A 21,716-nucleotide genomic window follows, 5' to 3' on the forward strand; every position below is an offset into this window, starting at 1 on the left:
CTCCAGCTCGTTCTCCTCTCTTCCATTTGAGGGTCTCTCTCAAATGCAAGTCAGACCAGGTCACGTCCCTGCCCAAAGCCCGACATTGACTCCCCCCATCTTAATCTCACACCTGTAGCTTCATCGGGGCTGGCACCATGTCCGCCCTTCTCTCTACCTGATCTCATGTCACTCTCCCTTTCACTCTGTAAGCTCTTCTTGCCTTAGGGCACTTCCCTCACATCACTTTCTCCTCCTTGATTAGTACCCCCATCCTCATCTAGTAAGTGTCCCCTTGCCTTAGAACTCGGGCTAAATGTTTCCTTACACTCCTCTTGACCAGGTTAGGCCCCCTGGCTGTACACTCTCTACACCAGCCGCATGCAACCCCACCCATCAAAATACTAGTAGCTGGAAGAGGCAAGTAAGGATCCTCCCCTAGAGCCTTTAGAGGGAGCACGGCACTGCTGACACCTTGATTTCAGACTTCTCGCTTCCAGAACCGTGAGAGAATCCATTTCTGTTGTTTTAAGCCACCCAGTTTCTGGTAATTTGTTACAGGAAACTAATACACCCTTCAAATTGCTTTTGGAGTAGTCAATCTAGTTCATCAAAGATTTCTTGAGCTCCTCCTTCACACCAGGTACTGGGCTATGTTTTGGGGATGCACAGAGGAAAAAAGACCATTACTGTCCTCACAGAACTCACAATAGAGTCATTTCCTTTCTTCCATTTTTTTCCATTATGGTTTATTACAAGATATTGAATATAGTTCCATATGTCATTTCTTCCATTTTTGAACACAGTTGAATTCTCATTTCTGTAGAACAAAACGTTCCAGTTGCTATGGGCAATGCATGGAGAGAATTTCAGAGAAAACAGGAGTAACACCTGTTACTGAAAGAAGGCATCAGCTCTAGAGCAGAGGAGCTGGTGTCAGGAACCTCACCCACTGCCTCCTCTGGGATCTTGCTCTTGGCCATTTGATGTCCCCACGCCTGTCGGCTCTTTGCCTGGCCTGCGGGATTATCTGGCAGCAAAAGCAAGGCTGATCACATTACTGACCTGGTTAAAAAACCACCCTTGTCTCTCTTTCCTATGGAGTTAAATTCCAAATTCTGCTTCCCATCCTTTTCTACAGTTTGACTTCCCCCTACATCTCTCAATGCTTCATCTCAAATTTCTCAGCTTAGCCCCTGAATGTGCCATTGTCAACTCTCTTAACGTTGGCCCCATGTCTGGGATGGACTTTCCCACTCTCCATCTAGCAAACTTTCATTTATCCTTCAGAGCCTAGATTCTCTGTAAGGCTTTTGTGCTTTCACATTCTTTTCTTGTTTCGTTTATTGCAAAGCAAGTCACATTGCCTTGTAATAATTTGTTGTCAAGTGTTCTCCAACTAGGCTGTAAGCTAAGCAGAATGCCAGGATTGAATCTTCTTTTTTGGAGTCTCCAAACCAAATCTGCAGCACCAACAAAGTCTGGCACAAAATAGTTGATAATTGCCTGATGAAATGAATGAATTATGGAAGGAAGGAAGGAAGGAGGGGCAAAGGTTAGGACACTCTGGTCAGGTCACCTAAATTTGGACAGAGCTTTTCACAGTAGCAATGGGTTGGAAAAGCCAGAGTTAGGAAACATTTTGTAGAAAGTAGAAGGATTTGACAAATGACTAATGTGTGACACGGAATCCAGAGGGCAGGGGTTTCTTTTTCAACATTTCAACAGGCCCCCTCTTTAGCCATGAACACAAGGAAGTGCAGCAGATGGGAAGAAAGGAAGAAAAGATAAATGAGCCCTGTCTTCACCATGCTTAATTCGACTTTTCAACAAGATGCTAACACAAGCCTGTACTGTCATCTCCCTACGGCTTGGAAGAGACAGCAGAAGGGGGTTCAGAGCCTTGGACGCTCAAGATGTAGCATGTGGAGAAGGAGGAAGAGTCCCAGTCACCGGCTCCCTCCCTCCCATGCCTTCTGAGTCTGATCTGCCTTTGCTACTGAGAAGTGAGGAGTGGATGACAGGAGGAAGTGGAGAAAAGCCTTCAGAGGGAGGAAAGCGGTGTTTACAAAATCCCCTTCCTGGAATAGCTGTGTTTGCACCCCTGCCCTTCTGCTGCTTAGGAAAGTCTGGCTTCAGTGTGGTGTCAGCAGGACAGGCAGGAGCTGAATTTCCACCATATTCCAGAACCAGGTGGTGTTCAGAAGGACCCCTCCACTCCCAGTGGAGGGCAGTCTATCCACTAGAAGCCCTTGAAACTGACCAGTTAGGTCTCAATGCTGGGACAAGACCCTAAACTGAGGAGACACTGCTGAAAGTTAAATCAAAATCCAGCAAGAAAGGGACAATAGAGATGAAAGAAAGAGAAGGTCCAGATAAGCATGTCAGAAAAAAAGAGAGCCAGGAATTTCTAGCCAGAAATGTCATATTTTTGAATACTACATGAAAACAACAGAAGAAGATACCGTATAAAATCAGAAAGACTATCCTGAACCACATCTCCTTCTAAAGTTTAGAAAAACTAATTTCAAATAAAAATGTAAAAAGTATTGAAGTCAAAGTCCATATTAAGATACTATTTTTAAATGATAATAAGGAGCAGAATAATAGTCCAACAATCAGTGAAATCATGCCAGAAAGACCTGATCACCAAGCAGACTGAAACCATGACTTACTATTTCAAGATGAGCCAAAATACATTAAGAAAACAATACGAAAGAACAACATAAATCAAATTATAAGAAGGCAGAAAGGGTTGAACTAAAGAAAGAGTAAGAGATAAAAATAATTTCAGAAATAAAATCTAAGCTAGATGGACCAGAGAGTTAATAATCACAACAGATAATGCTTTAGGAGGAATATAAGGTAAAAGGAAGGGTTAAAAAATCAAAATTAAGAGATTAAAAAAAAAGACTCAAGAGAAAGTGACAGATACTGAAGACAAGTAAAGAACGCTGAATATATAGTAACATGAATCCAAGAAGAAGAAAACCAAAGCAAAGGAATAGAATAAATATTAAAACTGTAATGCAAGGAAACTTTTTTGAAATTAAAAAGAGAAAAACTAACACTATATACTGAAAGAATACTTCACATATCTGAGACTGTCAACCAGAACCACTAATATCAAACCCACAAATTACTGGATTTTAAGACCAAGAAAAAATCCCTTGGGCATCTAAGCAAAAAGAGGAAGTGATTTATAATAAAAATGCCTTTTCCAACACAATAGGACAGAAGAAAATGGACTAATATATTTGAGATACTAATGAAAAGAAAATGCTAGTCAAGGATTTTTATATCCAGCAAAACTGACTTTCAAGTATGAAAGGTTCAAATTGTTATCAATAGGAAAGAATTTAGGAAATACTGTGCCCACGAGTCTTTTCTGATGAATCTATTAGAGAACAAGCTTCAGACAACCAAACTGACCAAGGACACATGGACATAAGGCTTAGTGATGAACATGAAATAAACAGTTACTACAGAACAAGGGAGAGAGGGCAGTGTGCAGTGTCTATGTGCTTTGGCAATGTAGATATGGTATAACTTTTTAAATGGAGGGGAGATAAATGGGGAGAGACTTTGCACAAAAAAAAATTAACTCTTTTTAGTAGTCTTATTGGTGGTGGGAATATCTGTACTCTTGTCCTGAAACTATTGTGTAAGTAATGTAGAGTAAAGCATGAGAGTTAATATGGGATATTCTAATTATATCATTCCTGTGTCATTGAGAACCAGGATTTGCAGAATGGAAGAAAAGAGATGCAGATATAAACTGGAAGAGGGTAAATAAAACTCCTATGTCCTGAACTTGAATTAGAAATATCATTGTACAACATGGGGAATATATCCCATTTTTATAATAACTATAAATGGAGTATAACCTTTAAAAATTGTGAATCACTATATTGTACACCTGTAACATATAATCCTGTACACCAACTATACTTCAATTAAAAAAATTATAATTTTCAAAAAGTGATGTGGAAAGTAAAAAAAAAGAAATGTCAATAAAAACTCTTAGGGATTTTATCTTTAAATACATATTTTCTAGCTCTAACTGCTAAAAAGACTTAGAAACAATTATATATCCAGTAGTATTCCTAGTACCCATGTTGTGATTTTTTAAATACCACTTCCCACATGTCCTCTCAAATATGTAACCCCCCAAAAAAACAAAAGCCAGGAAAAAAACCTTAAAAAATTACACCAAAATAGTATAAGGTATTTCTTATTTCTGGGGGTGGTAGGATTATAGGTGATTTTGATTTTCTTCTTTATATTTTCTATATATTACAAATTTTCTATAATGAATTTGTAATTGAAAAAAATAGAGCTTTAAAATAAAAAGAACAAAATTATGCTATGAAAACACACATAAAAAAATAAATGTATTAAGGTATATGTTTTGAAAGAGGATTATCAGGCAGCCAAAAGAGAGCAATTTAAAAATCTTTTTTAAAGGACACCTTCTCCAGAGGTGGTTATACACACACATCTGTCTCTCTTGACAGAAAGATTCCTCAAGTCTACAGACAGAAACGGCCTTGGGGCCACATGAGGAAATGTGCACCCAGAGGTCCCTATGGGGGACTCGGGGCACCCAGGGAGCCCTGAATTAATCATATTCCGCCAGCTCTGCTGAGGAGCAAGAGGACGTAAGCACGGCAAGATACCACCCTTCATTTCAAATGCTTACCCCTTGGTTCCTGGGAATTGGGATCTAGAGATCATTCCTTTCCAAATAAATACAAAACAGAAGAACATACCTCCCACCTGAAGTCTCCCAACATAGACATAGAAGGATCCTCTCTCTTCACCCGAGGCAGGAAGTTGGCACACGTCCAGGAAAATGTTTCTATCGGAAGTGTTTCCAAATGGGTTTCCATGACCACGGCAGAGCTCAGTGGTCAGGGAAGGGAAGGCACACCGTGGCCACCAAAAAGAGAAGTGATTTAACAAACCGTTTATACCGTAGACCCCAATTTTCTTCACACATCTACTCTCGAACGCCTCAATTTCCCTCCTGCCAGATAAAGACAATCTCACTAGTTATTTACTTTACAAGGGTGCCATGAAGATTAATGACAAGATGTTTATAAACATCCTGAAAGCCCCTGGGGACGGTGGTTGTATAAGCATAATGTGTTGCACATGCCCAGCTATGTTGGCACACACAAAAATAGAGGGTAGAAGTTCAAAAAGGAGAGTTGGAGTCTTAAAAATACATCCCAGAGATGTATCTCAGTTGTCGTGGGTGTTATACAGGTCTCCGGATGCAACTGGCTGAGAGCCGGGCCATGATAACCTGCAGGGCGGAAATTGACCGACAGCCTTCCCAGCAGGCGCCCTGGGCCTGGGACCAGTGTGATGTGAGTTGCCGCGTGAAGCCGAACAAAGGCCTGGATTAGTAGCAACCAGAAGTTCCTAGAGAAACCCCGTCATATGTTGTTTGAGGGTCTGTGGTTCTCAAAGTTCAGGGAGAATTAAAATCACCTGGTGATTTTGATGAGCGGTGATTTCCAGGCCTTACCTCCAGAAACCATCATCGATTGGCATGGAGTTCTGCCCAGTAATCTGAATTTAACTAAGCTGATTTTTCTGCAGCCCCAACTCTGAGAATCAGGGCTCTAAATTTTACAGGCTGCAGGTGAACTAACGCATAATTCTCTGAAGGCAGAGATGGGCTGGGCCTATCTGAATTATAACCCTTGTTCTAAATTCTGCTTCAGAATGGATAGTGGAGAGAACAGGGGAAGCAGAATTTTCTGGGGCCGACTCCACACCATTACTAAGTCACTAGTGTACCCAGCACAGCAAGTGGTAAGTGACTGAGGTTGTGTAGTTAGTTGGAGCAGAGAAATATTGTGTATTCATGCTGTGTAATCGGGTAGCCGCTAGCCACATGTGGCTACTGAGAACTTAAAATGTGGCTCGTCCGAACTGAGATTTAATATAAGAATAAAAGACACCAGATTTCACAGATTTAATGCAAAAAAGTAGAAAAGATTTAATTAGCATTTTTACATTGGATAAATGCTAATTTATCCAATAACTGTGGAAATAGTAATGTTTTGGAAATACTTTGTGAACTAAAATATATTAAAATGAATTTCACTTGTTTCGTTTTTCTTTTGTAAATAAGGTTACCAGAAAATTTTAATTTTCTTCTGTGACTCACATTATATTTCTATTGGACAGTATGGTTCTAGATCAGTGTACCATCTGGGTCTTAATTTACAGAAGTGCTTGATCTTGGTGTGTGCTCCTTCTGGCTAATTCTGGTGTGTCAAGAGCCCCGTTCTTCTCTGTGATCTTAACAGGGTGATTAAATTGTAATGGCTCCTCAAGGGAGAAAAGAGGAGGAAAAAAAGGCCTGACCCAGCTCATTCATTAGCCCAAAAAGCCTGCCAGACATGAATACACCTCCAATATATAGAGTCAAAGGGTATAAATTAATTAACCACTGAAAAGATAATAAAAATAGCAGCGATGTCTGAAGCTGGTGGCCACTCCCGTGCTATAGAGCAGCTCTGTCTTCTGGTATCCTGCTCCAACCTACCCCTGTGGGGGAGGGAAGAACGGGAGGGATGCAGATGTGGGGTGAGGGAATTGGTACCCAGCTCTAGGGGGGACAAGAGCAAACGAGAGCCATCTCACTTTCTCCTGGAGTTCACTTTGTTGAACCTGAGACAAGCCTATCCAGTCCTATCTGCAGTGACTTGAAAATACTTTTTTGAAGAGTATTTCTTTAAAGTAAGTCATTACATTCTTATGCAGGTTCTCTTATCACTGGCCCAGATGCTAATAAATATACAATAAAGTATGAGCATAATTCTTTTCAAACGACAGAACAAGCAGAAAGAAATCCATAGGTTATTTGGGAGCATGACAAATTTTACACCTAGAGAAAAGTATAAGAAAAAGAGATTCTCACCTTGTTAACTAAACTGGAACTGAAAATAAAGATTTGATGTGTTCCGACTTCCTGGCTGCTCTGGGTGTAAGAAGATCCTAACACTGTCACTGGCCTCCATCTTTCTGGTGAGCTCGTCTGAGCTCCTCTTCCATCCTAGAGGTTTGGGAGGTTTGACAAGCGCTCTGCTTGAACCCCAAGATCCTGGGAGCATCCATCCTTATGGCTTGAATCATGGCAAGTTCACTGAGTGACCCAAATGGTAGCTTCTTTATGTACAGGCAAGAGCTGCGATTTGTGGCCAAAGAAACCCCCCAAAACAAAAAACCCAAAACTCAGCTTTTCAAAATGCAGAGTCCGTAGCGTCTTGTCAGGCCTTTGCTTCAGGTGTGACCTCATTCATCCAGCAGAAGGAACTGTTTACCAGACTAGAAATTACATTAACTCATAGAGAGGGAAATTGTACTTTCCTTTGTTCTCATCAGCTATGTCGTGGGGTAGCATTCAGAAGGACCAGGGCAACTTCGTCTGCTTGCACTGAGTTACACTAAACTGACTGAGTTACACGTCAACCCGGCTGCAGCAGCGGTGTACAAGGGAAGTCACGCACGTGTTTCGTTGTCACCTCCTCCGTGTGGCAGTGAGGTTTTCCTCAGCCGTACAGGTCGCAGAGGTCAAAGAGTCTCCCGATTCCACCATTTTTGTTTTACTTATTGTGGATTTTCTGACAGGAAATGGAAATTTGGTTGATAATTACCAGGCATAGAGATAAGGTTTCCTCATTAAAGTCTCATAAAACCATGAAAATAAATCATTCCAAGTGGAGAGAGAAAGAAAATCTTCTGTTTAGACTTTTCCATGACCGTTTAGACCAATTCTTTCTCCTCTTCCAGCCTGGTGACTTTATTTCCAGCTAGCGCAGGGCCTGATAATCAGAGGAAAGAATGTAGAGGCCTCACAGACCTTTTCTGATTTCAAGTTAATGGCTTGGTATGTCAAGGATAGGCTGAGCCTGGCAGAATAAATTATGAAAGCGCAGCTGAAGAAACACAGTGTTGGAAACCCACATCATACACGTCTACAGAGATGATATAGACATAAATAAATCCTACCATTTCAAGGAAATGGAAGGGGTCCATTTGGCCTGTCCTGGAGATCAAAGCTAGTAGAAGTCACAGGAGCAGCTGACAGTCCCAAAGGCGACTCCACGAGAAATGGGATCAGCCCACCCTCTCCTGCTCCCCTCTCCAGGAGCGTCCTTCCTGCTCCGAGCATTAGAGCCAGGCCTTAGGGACCCTGATGCAACTCAGTTTCTCCCAGGAACTCCTCTTCAGGAATTCCCCAACTCGCCCACAAGCCTGGGAGCTTTCCAATTTTTCTACCATAATTTTCTCTGGTCCCAAGTCCCAGCTTTTGGGGCATTTTGCTTTCTGCAGAGTTAGTGTGACCAGCCGATGAGAGCAATGGTGTTACTGGATCACTAGATGGTAGCAATGGCCTTCCAGGCTTCCTGACAAATACCTGACCTTGGTATGTTAAGGTGGTTCCCAGCGGAGCTGTGGCTGCAGCCCGCTCCGTCATTAGAACGCCCTACGGGAGCAGGCAGAGAGACCCACTCTAAGGTCAGTTAGTAATTTCAGACTAAAAAGAATCCAGATTATTCATAAACCAGGTGCTTAAAATGAAGATATGCAGGGCAGATTACTGGGTGGCAGGGTGACCAGCTGTCTGGGTTTGCCAGGGACAGAGGTGGGCTCACAGTGATGAAACCTGACAAACCCAGATAAGCCGGTCCCCCTACCGGGTGGACCAGAGACATTAACCGAAAGCCACCACAGTGCTCATTTCACCCTCTCCAAGGAGACTGAAACATGTCTTGGGCAGTGACTGCAAAGTACCCCAATGTAAGGTTTTGATTTAAGTCTCTGAGCCTAGTTCCTCACCTCGGGTGGCGAGTACGGCATAGTCCTGAAGCTCCAGCTGAAAGGCTCCATCTGCCTCTAATGTCTTAGTCTGCTTGGGCTGCCACAACAAAATACCAGGCCGGGTGGCTTAAACAACAGACATTGGCCAGAAGTCCAAGACGAAGTTTCTAGCCAGTTCAGTTTCCGGTGAGGGCTTTCTTCCTGGCTTGCACATGGCCACCTTCCTACTGTGACCTCATGTGGCCTTTCCTCGGCGTGTCTGTACCCGAAGAGAGAGAGAAAGCAAGCTCTCAGATGACTCTTACTACAAGGGCACTAATCCTACTGGATCAGGGCCTCACCTTTATGATCTCATTTGACCTTAGTTCCTTCCTCAGAGGCTACATTTCATTCCAGTCACGTTAGGGGGTTAGGGCTTCAACATATGAATTCGGGGCAGATACCAAACATTCAGTTCGTAACAGTTACGTCACTCAGAGGAACTGACCAATTTTAAATCCCCATTCTTAAAGATCTATTGAGAAAATGGATATGACAGCCATTGGAGACCAGAATGCCCTGTACAAGTTAATCATACTGTGATGATCAGGGTGGTGATAATCAGCCATCAGGTTGGTGTTTTTTGTCTTCCTCTCGACCACCTTTCTAAGTGTGTTTACTATTCAATGGCTTTTGTCTGCTGCTCGTCACCTGTCACCTGTGCCTTCAAATGAGCCCTAGAATGACCTCCCCCAAGACACCAACTACCCAGCCTAGCTGCCAGACATCCTCTTCCTCCACATACTCTGCCCTCCCTCCCCTCTCCCCCCGCTCCCATGCTCTGGTGCTGTAGCCAAAGCGTGGGCCAGTGGAGTGATGTGCTGCATTTGAAGCTCCTGGCCCAGAAAGTTATTTTCCACATAATTGTGCAAAGTCTCCAATTACACAGTTAACTTTATTCAATTCCCTCTCAGTCTTATTTGATAAGGAGGGGTGCCTACTGTCCTCTCTTTTCAGAAGTTTTTATGAATGGCAAGTACTAAGTTCCAGTTTTTCACCAAAGAACTCTGGAGGTATCACCAAGTATAGTGAAGGGGACCTTGGGCATAATCTCTCCACCATCCAAATCGACCTTGTTACCCTTTATCTCTAACTGTAAACATCCAGGCAAAGGTTTATTCCTAAATCTCAGTGTCAAGAGCCTTGAGTTAGTCCCTCATTACTTGAATTTTCATGGAAACAACAGCATGACTATTTTCATAGGTTTTGCAGCTATACTTTTGGGCTTTCCATTATACACCATGTATTAAATGGATTCCCTCGCTTTGTTAAGCATTGTTTGTGACACTGCAGAAGGACAATCCCTGTTTGTCACAGGGAGCTTAATTATCCAGATGAAGTGCCCTTGCTGAATGTCGGGCCCATTGTAAGAACGTTTGTTGAATGACTACATGAACTTTGACTCTGTTATTTGCTCCTGCATTCCTGCTTTTGCTCATACTGGCTGTGATTCCATGACTGATAAAACGGGGAAGAGTTTTAAATAAGTATTCAAGCAGAGAAGAACTGCTGGCTGTTCCCAGGAAGTGTCCAGCGTTCCAGCAGAAACTTTGGTTCTCCTGTCAATGTGGTTTGTTCCCCGTGTTCAGCACCGCAGCTGCAGTTTGGGGCACACACAACCTCTGAATATGTTTGCCTCCATTTGGACCATTGCACTACAGAACAGACAGCAAGGCCACACAAACCTTCAAGGCTGGGTCTACACAAAGCGTCCGCTTGGTTACATAAGCAGCGCAATCTAGTCACGGATGTAAGATTTTTTGAAATTTAAAAGTCAGGAAGGGATGGACAAAGAGTAACTTTACAGTGGAGAAACCTGACAAACACTGCTTTAGCGAGGTGACCAACGTCAAGATCAACAGTCATAAATTATGTTGATCTGTACCCTTAATATGATGTGACGAAAATGGCACTTTACATCTGTGACCTTCCTTTCAAAAACCTGTAACACCAGTCTCATAGTGAGAAAAACATCAGACAAATCCCAGTAATGGGGTATCCTATGATAAACCTGACCAGTCCTCCTTGAAACTGCCAAGGTCCTCAAAAACGAGGAGAGTCTGAGAAACTGTCCCAGCTACAAGGAGTCTAAGGAGACATGACATCTCTATGTAATGTGGCATCCTGGATGGGATCCTAGAACAGAAGAAGGACATTAGGTAAAAGCTAAGGAGATCTGAATAAACTATGGATTTTAATAATGATGTATTGATACTGGCTCATTAATTGTACAATGAACTGTACAATTAATTAACATTAATTAACTGTACAATTAACTGTAAGATGTTAACGATAAGGGAAATTGTGTGAAGGACGTAGGGTAGTATATTCCTATACACTCTCTGTACTAACTCTCTGTACTATCTGCTTAATTTTCCTGTGAATCTAAAACTGTTCTAAAAATAAAGTATATTAATAATAATAATAATAATAGTAATAAAATACATATAAGGCAGTGGTGCTAGTTTGCCCAGGCAGAGGGATGCATCAAGGATAAAGGAAATATTTGTTTATTTTTTGGACAATAGACCTTGATGGCATTATGTTAAGGGAAATAAGCCAGATAAAGACAAATACTGAATGATCTCATTTATGTGTGGCATCTTAAAAAAAAATGAACTCACAGATGTGGAGAAGAGATTGGGGTTGCTAGAGGCGGGGAGTGGGGGATGGGTGAAGGGGTCAAAAGGAACAAATTTCCAGTTATAAGACAAATTAGTCCTGGGGATGTAAAGTACAGCATGGTTTAAAAAAAAAAAAAGGGACTTCCCTGGTGGCACAGTGGTTGAGAATCCACCTGCCAATGCAAGGACACGGGTTCGAGCCCTGGTCCGGGAAGATACCACATGCCGCGGAGCAACTTACCCCTGCACCACAAATACTGAGCCTGCGCTCTAGAGCCCGCGAGTCACAACTACTGAGCCCGCGTGCCACAACTACTGAAGTCTGCACGCCTAGAGCCCGTGCTCCACAACAAGAGAAGCCACTGCAATGAGAAGCACACGCACCACAACGAAGAGTAGCCCCCGCTCACTGCAACTAGACAAAGCCCGCACGTAGCAACGAAGACCCAACGCAGCCAAAAACAAACAAATAAATAAATAAATAAATTTATTTATTTATTTAAAAAGAATAAATAAAATACCACCACAGCCTTGAACATGAAAGTCTACTAAGGAGTGAACACAATAATCCTACTAAGTTTAATGTTTTCCACTTTATCTACTTCTTAAAGTAGAAAACGGTGCTTTAAAATAATTAACGAAAAAGTCAGGCACAAAGATCACATATTGTGTGATTCCATTCATATGAAATATCAAATATAGGTAAATCCATAGGGACAGAAATCAGATTAATAGTTGCCAGAGGCCAAGGAGAAGAAGGAAGGGGAGAGGGGGACTGCCAGTGGGTATGGGGGCTCCTTTGGGGCTGATGAAAATGGTTTGGAATCCATAGAGGTGATGGTCGCACAACATTGTGATTGTACCAAATGCCACTGAGTCGCTCCCTTGAAAATGGTTAAATTTATGTTAAGCAAATTTTACACCAATCAAAACTAATTAATGATAATAATGTAATAATTTTAAAATAATTTTTAAAGAAATAGTTTAAGTATGATAATAAAATAATTAGTGATAAAAATAATAAGAACATAAATGCTGTGCTTTTGGTTTATCTGCTATTTTGTTTCTTTGTCAGAATTCTGAATGTTAATTTAGCATTATTGTAAAAACTATAAATGACCAAATAAAATAAAAGCCCTTGTCATTTGGAAGAAGAAAGGGAGCAGTTATATGACAAAAAGGGGGTGTGGCCAGGGGACCACATTTCGGCTGGTAGATGTGGTCTGCTGATGCGGTAGCAGGAGGATGGGCCGGAGTTCCCATCCCGGCTCCGTCCTTCAGGGAATAACTTGAATTCTGTGGTTCTCACTGTCTCTCTAAATTGAGAGGAGAAAGCCAGGGTGAACATTAGAAGACCTTCCCAGGAAGAAAAATCCAAGGGTTCTCCTGCAAAGTTTTAGACCATCGGTGTGTGTGGATGTCAGCAGGGGTGAGGGACAGGGGGAAAGGGGCCTTGCGCCAGCGGCCCGCTGACTGAGGGTACAGGTGACGGCCTTCCCTGAACTGACCGGTTGTCCTGGCCTTGTGCAAACCCAGTGGCAGAGCCAGGCCACGCGCTGTGGGCGGTTCCACCTGCGACAGGGCCTCTGTCTCACCAGTTTCTTGCGGCCCTTCGGCCATGCATCAAGGTCCTGGGATCCGGTGGTTTTCAGAAGGATGAGCTGGGAGCGGTTGAATCTTGTGCCTGGTTTTAGGGTTCCCCTTCCCTTTCCATCAGCCTCTCGGGCAACCACAGATCAGGGCGTGCACGCTGCCGCAGGGGAGAAGCAAGGGGGCCCGGCCTGTTCTTCCCTGTGTTGGGCACAACCAAGGAAGCCCTCCACGGGTGAAGGGCTTAGGGTGCGGACCAGGGGGCTCAAGAGACTGCTACTTCCCCTCCCTCTGCACCACAACGTCCTTTTCTGGATGGGCGACGCCGGTGAGGACGCATTCACCACCACTGGCAAGGGGACCTACCGCCTGGGAGGTCCGGGCGTTACGCTGGAGGCGGGGGCTCTGGGGTCTCTCTCCCCATGCTGGCAGTCGCCTCCTCCACACCCAGGACGGTCCTCCGGCCAGGAGCTCAACACTGATGGATCCTTGCTCCCTCGCAGATTCGTTTCCATCCTCAAGAGTTACTGAGCCGTCCATCATCCGGGCCTAGAGCAAGGAGAAGCTTCCCCAAAGGTGGGCCACGATTACCTAACTTGGAGCTCCCTCTTCTGTCACTCCAAGTGTCAGAATTAGAACTGCGAGGAGAAAGCCATCATTTTCAGATTCAGGTCAAAAAGACAAGGTTTAAACCTTTAGTGCCTTCAATAACCGTAAAAGATAGCAGAAAGCAGACACCTGTTTAAGACACGGAGCAAGGGGCATTTATAAGTAATTCACCTTCTGAAATGTGCCATCAGGAAGTTCCCCAAACAGGCACAGTGAAAAGCTGCTAGATACTATTTTAGGCTGAAGTTGTCAATAAGTTATAGCCAGAGGTAATGGAAAGAAGAAAATTTCAACCCTTTGAAGTAACCATGATAAAAAAAAAGAATCTCAAACACTTAGCACACCTTTCTTCTAATGCAAGACAGCGTAATAATAGGGAGGCATCTTCTAGATGTGGTCATTCGGACACGTGTTCATTCATTTGTTGAACAAACATGTGTCAAATGTTTAGGATGGGCAAATTAAGGAGGCAGTGGGAATATAGGGGTAGGATCTCCATGCTGCCCAGAGTGACTTCATCAGTGAACACAGGAAGTAGATAATTAGCAGACAGGAAGTACTCTACTATGATACATATCCAGGATGCTATGAGAGGGAAAAGACTCATGTCTTCAGTTTCGGGTTAGGGAACATTCCCAGGAGAAGTGACACCCACCACTGAGCCTAGAAAGACCTAACCAGGCACAAGGCGGTAAGTTGAGGCAAGGGAGTCAGCAACATGGGAACCGAATGAGGGCCCCAGAGACATTCCGGGAAACTCGGGTAGTTCTGTGGGCTAGCCCTGCAGACTTGAGTCTTCAGTGTCTCGAGAGCAGTGTGCCTCTCAGATGGTAGAGTGAGACCCGGGTTCAAATCCCACCCCTGCCACTTATTAGCTGTGTAAGAAGCTTTTCCCCACCCCATGCACCCTTGACCCCATACATGCACACACATCTTGGTGTAACTGCTCAAGAGTGTTTTCACCTCTAGGGACTGCCCTGGCGGTCCAGTAGTTAGGACTTCATGCTTCCAATTCAGGGGATGTGGGTTCAATCCCTGGTCAGGGAGTTCAAGATCCCACAAGCCGTGCGGCGTGGCCAAAAAAAGAGTGCTCCTGCCTCTTAACTTAGAATCAAGAGGTCTACTAACAACCTAAGCCTAAAATCTCAAAGGCTTAACACAAAAGCAAACCTATTTCTTACTCATATTACACGTCCAACAATGGTCAACTTGGGTCTACTCCACATGGACACTCGGGGACCCAGGCTGATGGAGATGCCACCATATTGTAGCTGAACCTTCTAAATAAGTGGCCTCTGGAGACACCACGAAACATGAAGAGAGAACTGGAGAGCCAGGTAGGGGCTGTCGAGGCCAAGCCTTGAAATGACAAACCTTATATCTACCCACATCTCTTCAGGCAGAACTGAGCCACCTGGGCCCAGTCTAACAGCGAGAGAGGCTGAGAGACGCAGGGGAGCATGAGGATTTGCAGTAAAAGCGAATCGTTTCTGCCCTACGCGGATCGCAATGAGAAAGGTGCATCCATCAAGTAAATAAGGTCAAGACTGCAAAGCATTTTGATTTCCAGGGTCAAGTGTTAGCACATTACCCTGGAGGCATCAAAGAGGCACCAAAGAGGCACAAGGAAAAGGCCAACGTTCAAAGTGTTGCTTTAGAAAATTAAAACTAATCCCAGGATAAAGGATGGGTTAGAAGAAGGCCCAAGAGTGAGGGAGACCAGTCTAGAGGATGTTGTCACAGTCTTGGCATTTGGTAATAGAGATGTCTTAGCACGATAGAAGGAGAGAGGAAAGTGGAGTGAACAGTGCATTTTCTGTAGAAGATTGATGACATGGACTGTTGAAATTGGAAATCCAGATTTTGGAGTCAAGAGGTGATATTTGAAACCATGAGAGCCTGCAGGGGAGGGAGGAGAGGGGTCCACCCAGAGCTTCGCTGTCCCTTGGCAAATAGGGGCTGGTGCAGGGACAGTGAAAAGTCAGTTCCCTCAAGGGCAGCAAGTGTTGAGAAGGCAAGATCTAGATTTGGGCTTTCTATCTTTTTGGAAATTTTTTATTTGAGCTTCGGAGGAACAATCAAGAGACCAAGAATGAAAGTCAAGATTTTAGGACTTCCCTGGTGGTACAGTGGTTAAGAATCCGCCTGCCAATGCAGGGGACATGGGTTCGAGCCGTGGTCCGGGAAGATCCCACATGCCGCGGAGCAACTAACCCGTGCGCCACAACTACTGAGCCTGCGTTCTAGAGCCCGCGAGCCACAACTGCTGAAGCCTGCACGCCTAGAGCCTGTGCTCTGCAACAAAGAGAAGCCACTGTAATGAGAAGCCCGTGCACCACAACGAAGAGTAGCCCCTGCTCGCCGCAAGTAGAGAAAGCCCGCGCACAGCAACGAAGACCCAACGCAGCCAAAAATAAAATATAAATAAATAAATAAATTTATATATATATAAAAAAAGACCCAACGCAGCCAAAAAAAACAACAAAATAAAATGAAGGTATGTTACCTTTGTAATAAGATTATAAAGTAAGGTTTTTAGTATAAAGAAGAAAAGAAAACTGTCGAATTAAAAGCAAATTTCCATCTCCATTAACTGTAAAACCAATAATTCTTCCCTGAGAATCATATGCATTTCAGTCCTGTGACCCCTCCCCCCAATCCTGACACACGTTTCCTGGACCCCAACACCCACGGGAACTGGCTGGGAAGATTTTGTCTTGGTGAACACAACATAACACACACACACAGCCCTGTTATGGGCAACTAGGTGGTCTCTCTGTCCATCTTTATCCAATCATTCCCTGACCTATCAATTGGTGAATTAGACTTACTGTTTGGAATAGAAAATATCACATTCACTGGATGCGAAGAGAAAATCCCCTTTCTAGTCTTTCCCTACTCTCCCCTTAGGCTACCCACCTCCGTTCTTTATTTCAGGAAGCTCCTCTTTAAATGCCAGGCATTGCAACACGTAAGCTGTTGGGCACAAGACAAGTGAAATCCACTCAGAATATAGATGAATAAGCAAAATTCTACTGTTTTTAAGAAAAAAAAATGAAAGCTCAACGTGTGTGTTGTATGCACAGAGTTGAGCCTTATCTTCATACATGAAGGATGACATCCTATTAAAAACACAAAGTGTTTTGCTTTCGTGTTTGACACTCTCAATCCATGGTGTCTCTAGGAGACTCCTATATCAATACCCATGATAAGCATAAATGACAAAAATAGACCACAGAATAGCCCAACACAGTGGTTAAACATACTGGCTTTGTATTTAATCGTATTCGGATGCAGAACCTGGCTCTATCCCTCCCTTCGTGAACGACTCTGGGCGAGTCCCCGGGCCCTCCGTGCCTGCTTCCTCGCCTGTGGGGTGCCAGCCGTGACCCCGCTGCACAGCGCTGCTGCAGCTACAGGAAGAGACAAGCGTGGAAAGCGCTCAGCCTTGTGCCTCGCGCACAGGGAGCCCCTACCGACGAGGGGCCCTCTTCAAAAAACTGCCGTACGATGAGAAAGTGAAGCCCCAACATTTCAGTGACAGGACAGGGCTCGGCACAGGCCAAGCCACCCTCCTAGGACCCTGATCCCCTGAAGCTCCTGACACTTGCTGGTAAATTCACTCTTTTACGCAGTGAGGAGCGGGACCCACTCAGGTGCCCTCGGTCTCAGATATCTGGGCTGGGGAGGGCACCCGTGGTGGCACCACAGCCAGACTGCATCCAGTCCTGGCAGGGAAGCTAAAGGCAACACACTTCTAGAGATGCCGTCCTCAGTCCCTTTGGCGGGATCTGCCCTTGGCTCTCCACGCTACAGCTCTGTCGTTCTGGAGATCCAGGCTTTCCAAGGCCATGCCTGAATAACCAACTCTCCTTCCTGCTCCTACTCACCCAGGGCTTCCACTGCCTAGAGGCTCTGCTCGCTGCCTTTCTCTGCTCCTCTGAACTCCCCAGAAGGGGCTATAGACATGGTAGGCGCCAAAGGCATCTTCTATGTATCTAAAGCACATTGGATAAATTAAACATAGAACTACCATATGATTTGGCAATTCCACTTCTGGGTATAGAGCCAAAGGAAAGGAAATCATTATCACGAAGAAGTTTCTGTTCTTCTGTGTTCCTAGTGGCATTATTCACACAGCCAAAAGATGGAAACAGCATAAGTGTGTGTCAATAGAGGAATGGATAAAGTAAATGTGAGATACATATATATATAAATATAATGTATATATAAGTGAATTATATATATATATATTCTTAGAAAAAGGAAGGAAATCCTATCATTTGCAATAACGTGGATGAACCTAGAGGGTATTACGCTAAGTGAAATAAGCCAGACAGAGAAAGACAAATACCACATGGTATCACTTATATGTGGAATCTTCAAAAAAAAAGTTGAACTCATAGAAACAGAGAGTAGAAAAGTGGTTTCCAGGGGTTGGGGGGGTGGGGAAAATAGGGAACAGACGTTCAGCTATAAGATGAATAATTTCTGAGAACCCAATGTATAGTACAGTGACTACAATTGATAACAGTTTTATAATTGAAATTTGCTAAGAGAGTAGAACTTAAATGTTCTCACACACACAAGAGAAATTTAAATATGGGGGGTGATGGATGCCTTAATTGACTCATTGGGGAGAATCCTTGCATAACGTATGCACATGACAAATCACCACATTGTCCACTTTATCTTACAATTCTATTTGTCAATTATACTTCAGTAAAGCTGGAAAAAAATTCAGATCCTTATATATTCCTCTATTTGAGAACATTAATTTGGGACCTTCTGAAGTTGGCCACTGATTTCTCTTATCTATGGCCATCAACTCTACATGCGGGTAATCAGAAAAGGAATAGCTCATCTATTTCAAATTTTGTCCAAAATGCACCATTCACTGATTTTTTTTCACAGTGAGAAATGTGATGGACTGGAAATTTTTCTGTAATATAAAATAATCGTAATTATATGATTCCATGAAGTAAGCAATGCGACTTAGGAAATTGGAAACAGTTTTCCATTCTACTCATCTTCACCGGGCTCTGATTTCCTTTGAATACCTCCGAAAGAGACATTGGATGTTTTCAGTTTCAATGATATATGCCCAGTAAACTTTCATTCACTAAACTGAGTTTGAAACTCTCTCTAATCCAATTAAACTGAATATGGGGCAATCTCAGAAGGCAGGGACTAGGATATGATTTAATAAAGAGACAGAAAATCAACTGTATGGTGCCTTGATTGGAGAAAGATTAGGAGCCAAAGCCTGGCAGGCAAGCGCTCAATAAACTTTTTCATGTGCACAGCTTGGCCAGTGGGTGAATATACATCCAGAACTTGGAAACAGAGGAAAGGCCAAATAACCAGGGATTGATAAGATTGATGAGGCACAACCCATGCGGACAAGCAGGGAATTGATGGACACAGATGGAGTCAGAAGAGGTGGCCAGGCTGCTGTCTTCAGGCACAAGTAACAGGTCACTCCCGCGCCTGGATGCAGCCTTTCCTGAAACAGTTCACTTCCCTTGCCTCTGAATCCTTTACTCACCAAGCAATCTACTGATCGCTTATTTAAATTCTCAGGCGAAATTCAAACTGGGAAAGGGGTAGAGACCTGAGCATTCTGATGCCCGGAAAGGGATAAATATTTGGGAAGCACTGAAAAATGTTGACTGTGAAACAACTTCAGAATCGGTACCCAGAAATCTCTATTTCCCATGGTTGATTCTTCTCCTACTCCGTCCAGAACTCCGATGGATTTCAAATCCAGCCGTGAGCTTTGGGAAGCAATTTGTAAGAAGATGAACAACAACAAATCTGATTCTAAGCTCCAAACTCTTCTCCTTGAAACACTGCACATCTGATTTCTCCCAGAACACAATCTCCCTTAATCCAACTTAAAAGCATGGTTTCCGTTCACTTTTCAAGAACTATGCAACATAAACATTTCAGCAGACAGGACTGTGTATTAGCTTTGGCTGTCCCGCTTCTTGATAGAATTATCTCATTGCCTTCCACGGTATGGCTCTCTAAGTATGGTACCCTCTGTGGTCCCACATTAGATAAATAGCCGGTAGAACGTGCATCACAGCCCATATATGGAAGTGTCACATTTACAAAGTCACTACTCTAGCCCTGCAGTGAGGGGACAATATTAATTACCTTACTCCTGGTGTGGAAAATGACTAAAATGACCCACGCAACGAGGATGTCAAACTGTCTTTTTTAATCTGACACCTGCACTGGAAATGCTAGGAATCTGTGACACTCACAATTAAATACCTGAGATTACCAAGCACAAGTTCAGACAAGGCTAATTTAGAAATTATTGTCAAGACTCACTGAGGAACTGTCATCATCTAGGAGAGAACAAAAGTTTAAAATACCAAAAAGCCCCGCAGAGGGACTTTACACATGGTTTCCCCATTTAGAAACCGAACTGAAATTCAAGGACATTTACTTTATTTAGACTAAAAGTCACAAAGATTCAAAGACAGGTGGGATTAAGGAGAGTCAGTGGTCTTGAGCTGTTTCCAGAGAAGAGCTCTTAATAGGAAGAAAAAGGAGAAAAATCCAAATAATGAACCTCCCTTCTCTCCTAGGTTTTGGCGAAGAACAAAGAGTTCGTCTCTGACTAATGTTTTTGTGTTAAAGTTTTGTGACATTTTTTTTGCCCTGCACCGAATAAAATTGAGACAGGAAGTAGTAAAAGATAAAAGTGCCAGATGACGAGAAAACCAAGATCTATCCTAAGACGGACTCAAACTCTCAAGAAGTCTCAAGTATAGCCCAAGTCATCCTTTAAAAAAAACAAAACTAAACTAAAACTCAGAGAAGCACTTTCTGTATCTTACATATGACAGGAAGATATTTCTCCTCAACCCCTTACCTGGCCACATAAAGACTCTCTGACCCATTTCAAAGAGATTGTCCATGTCTCTCTGAAATATTAGTATTCAGAATATGAAGAAATAAAGTATTTTTGAACAAGGTATGACTTAATGTAAACCAAAGCTAAGAGAGTGAGAAGGAAGATTAATCTAAGAATATTACATGCAGCATAATGACAAACTAAAACCTGGCCAAGATCAGATAAATTTCTTAGGAAAAAAAAAACACCCTGTGCACTAAATCATAAAGTTGAGTTTTCAGTTCAGTAGCTCATGTTTGGACAACGGCAAGTTGGGGCCCATTACAAAGGTGGGTGTCGTGCTGATGGAAAAGTTGGTGGAGGGGGGATTATAACATGAGACCATTTGTCATCTGTTAGCCAATGACAGCTCCAGAAAGGCCCAGGAAAACCCACAAACCGGCTGCGGGAATGACAGGTGTGAGAGGCCAGTATAGTTTTGAGAGCTTTACATCCAAGATCCCAACCAGGAAAGAAAGAAGTGGACCCACCTGCTCTCTGGAGACAGCCTTCTCCTCCCCAGGAAGGGGGACCTGACTCGGGACGCAAGGACACGTGGAGGTTGTGGCACTGGAGGCCAGGCTGCCCACTCCCTGTGAAAACCCATCAAAACGGAGTTGCTACTTGTTTTTGACATTCCTGCGACCACTTTAAAGACACAATCTCTCCGCTTCAGTCCTCAGGTTACCAGCTCAAATATCATAAACGCAGAGCAGGCCGGGGGTTGAACTGTAAAGTAGGCAAAGCCAGTTTCTTGGGTGGCCGCAGCTGTCTGTCACTGAGCTGTTTTCTTTCCTCTCTACCTCCAAATGTATTGGGGTCTGCGTGTGACATGGAACAGAGCTGGCAGGTCCTCCCTTGGCTGTGTTTGATAGATGCCCTTCAATGCTACTCTGGCTTGTGGTGCTGATGCGGGTGCCTTGTGCTGCACAGGGCCCCTCTCTGCTTCTAAGGATGGAGGGCTCACTGGAGAAAGAGTAACGGGGGCCACGAGTCAGTCATCAGGGGAGGGAGCCTCAAATCTGAACCTGGAATTTGGAGAGAGAGCCTCAGATAGGACAAAGAAAGGGACCCTGGTTTTCAGGGGCACGATCTTGATGGGTGAGTGTGTTCTCGGAAGG

The sequence above is a fragment of the Balaenoptera borealis genome, assembly GCF_965194805.1.
Source record: "Balaenoptera borealis genome assembly, chromosome: 21".
In the NCBI taxonomy this organism is placed as follows: Eukaryota; Metazoa; Chordata; class Mammalia; order Artiodactyla; family Balaenopteridae; genus Balaenoptera; species Balaenoptera borealis.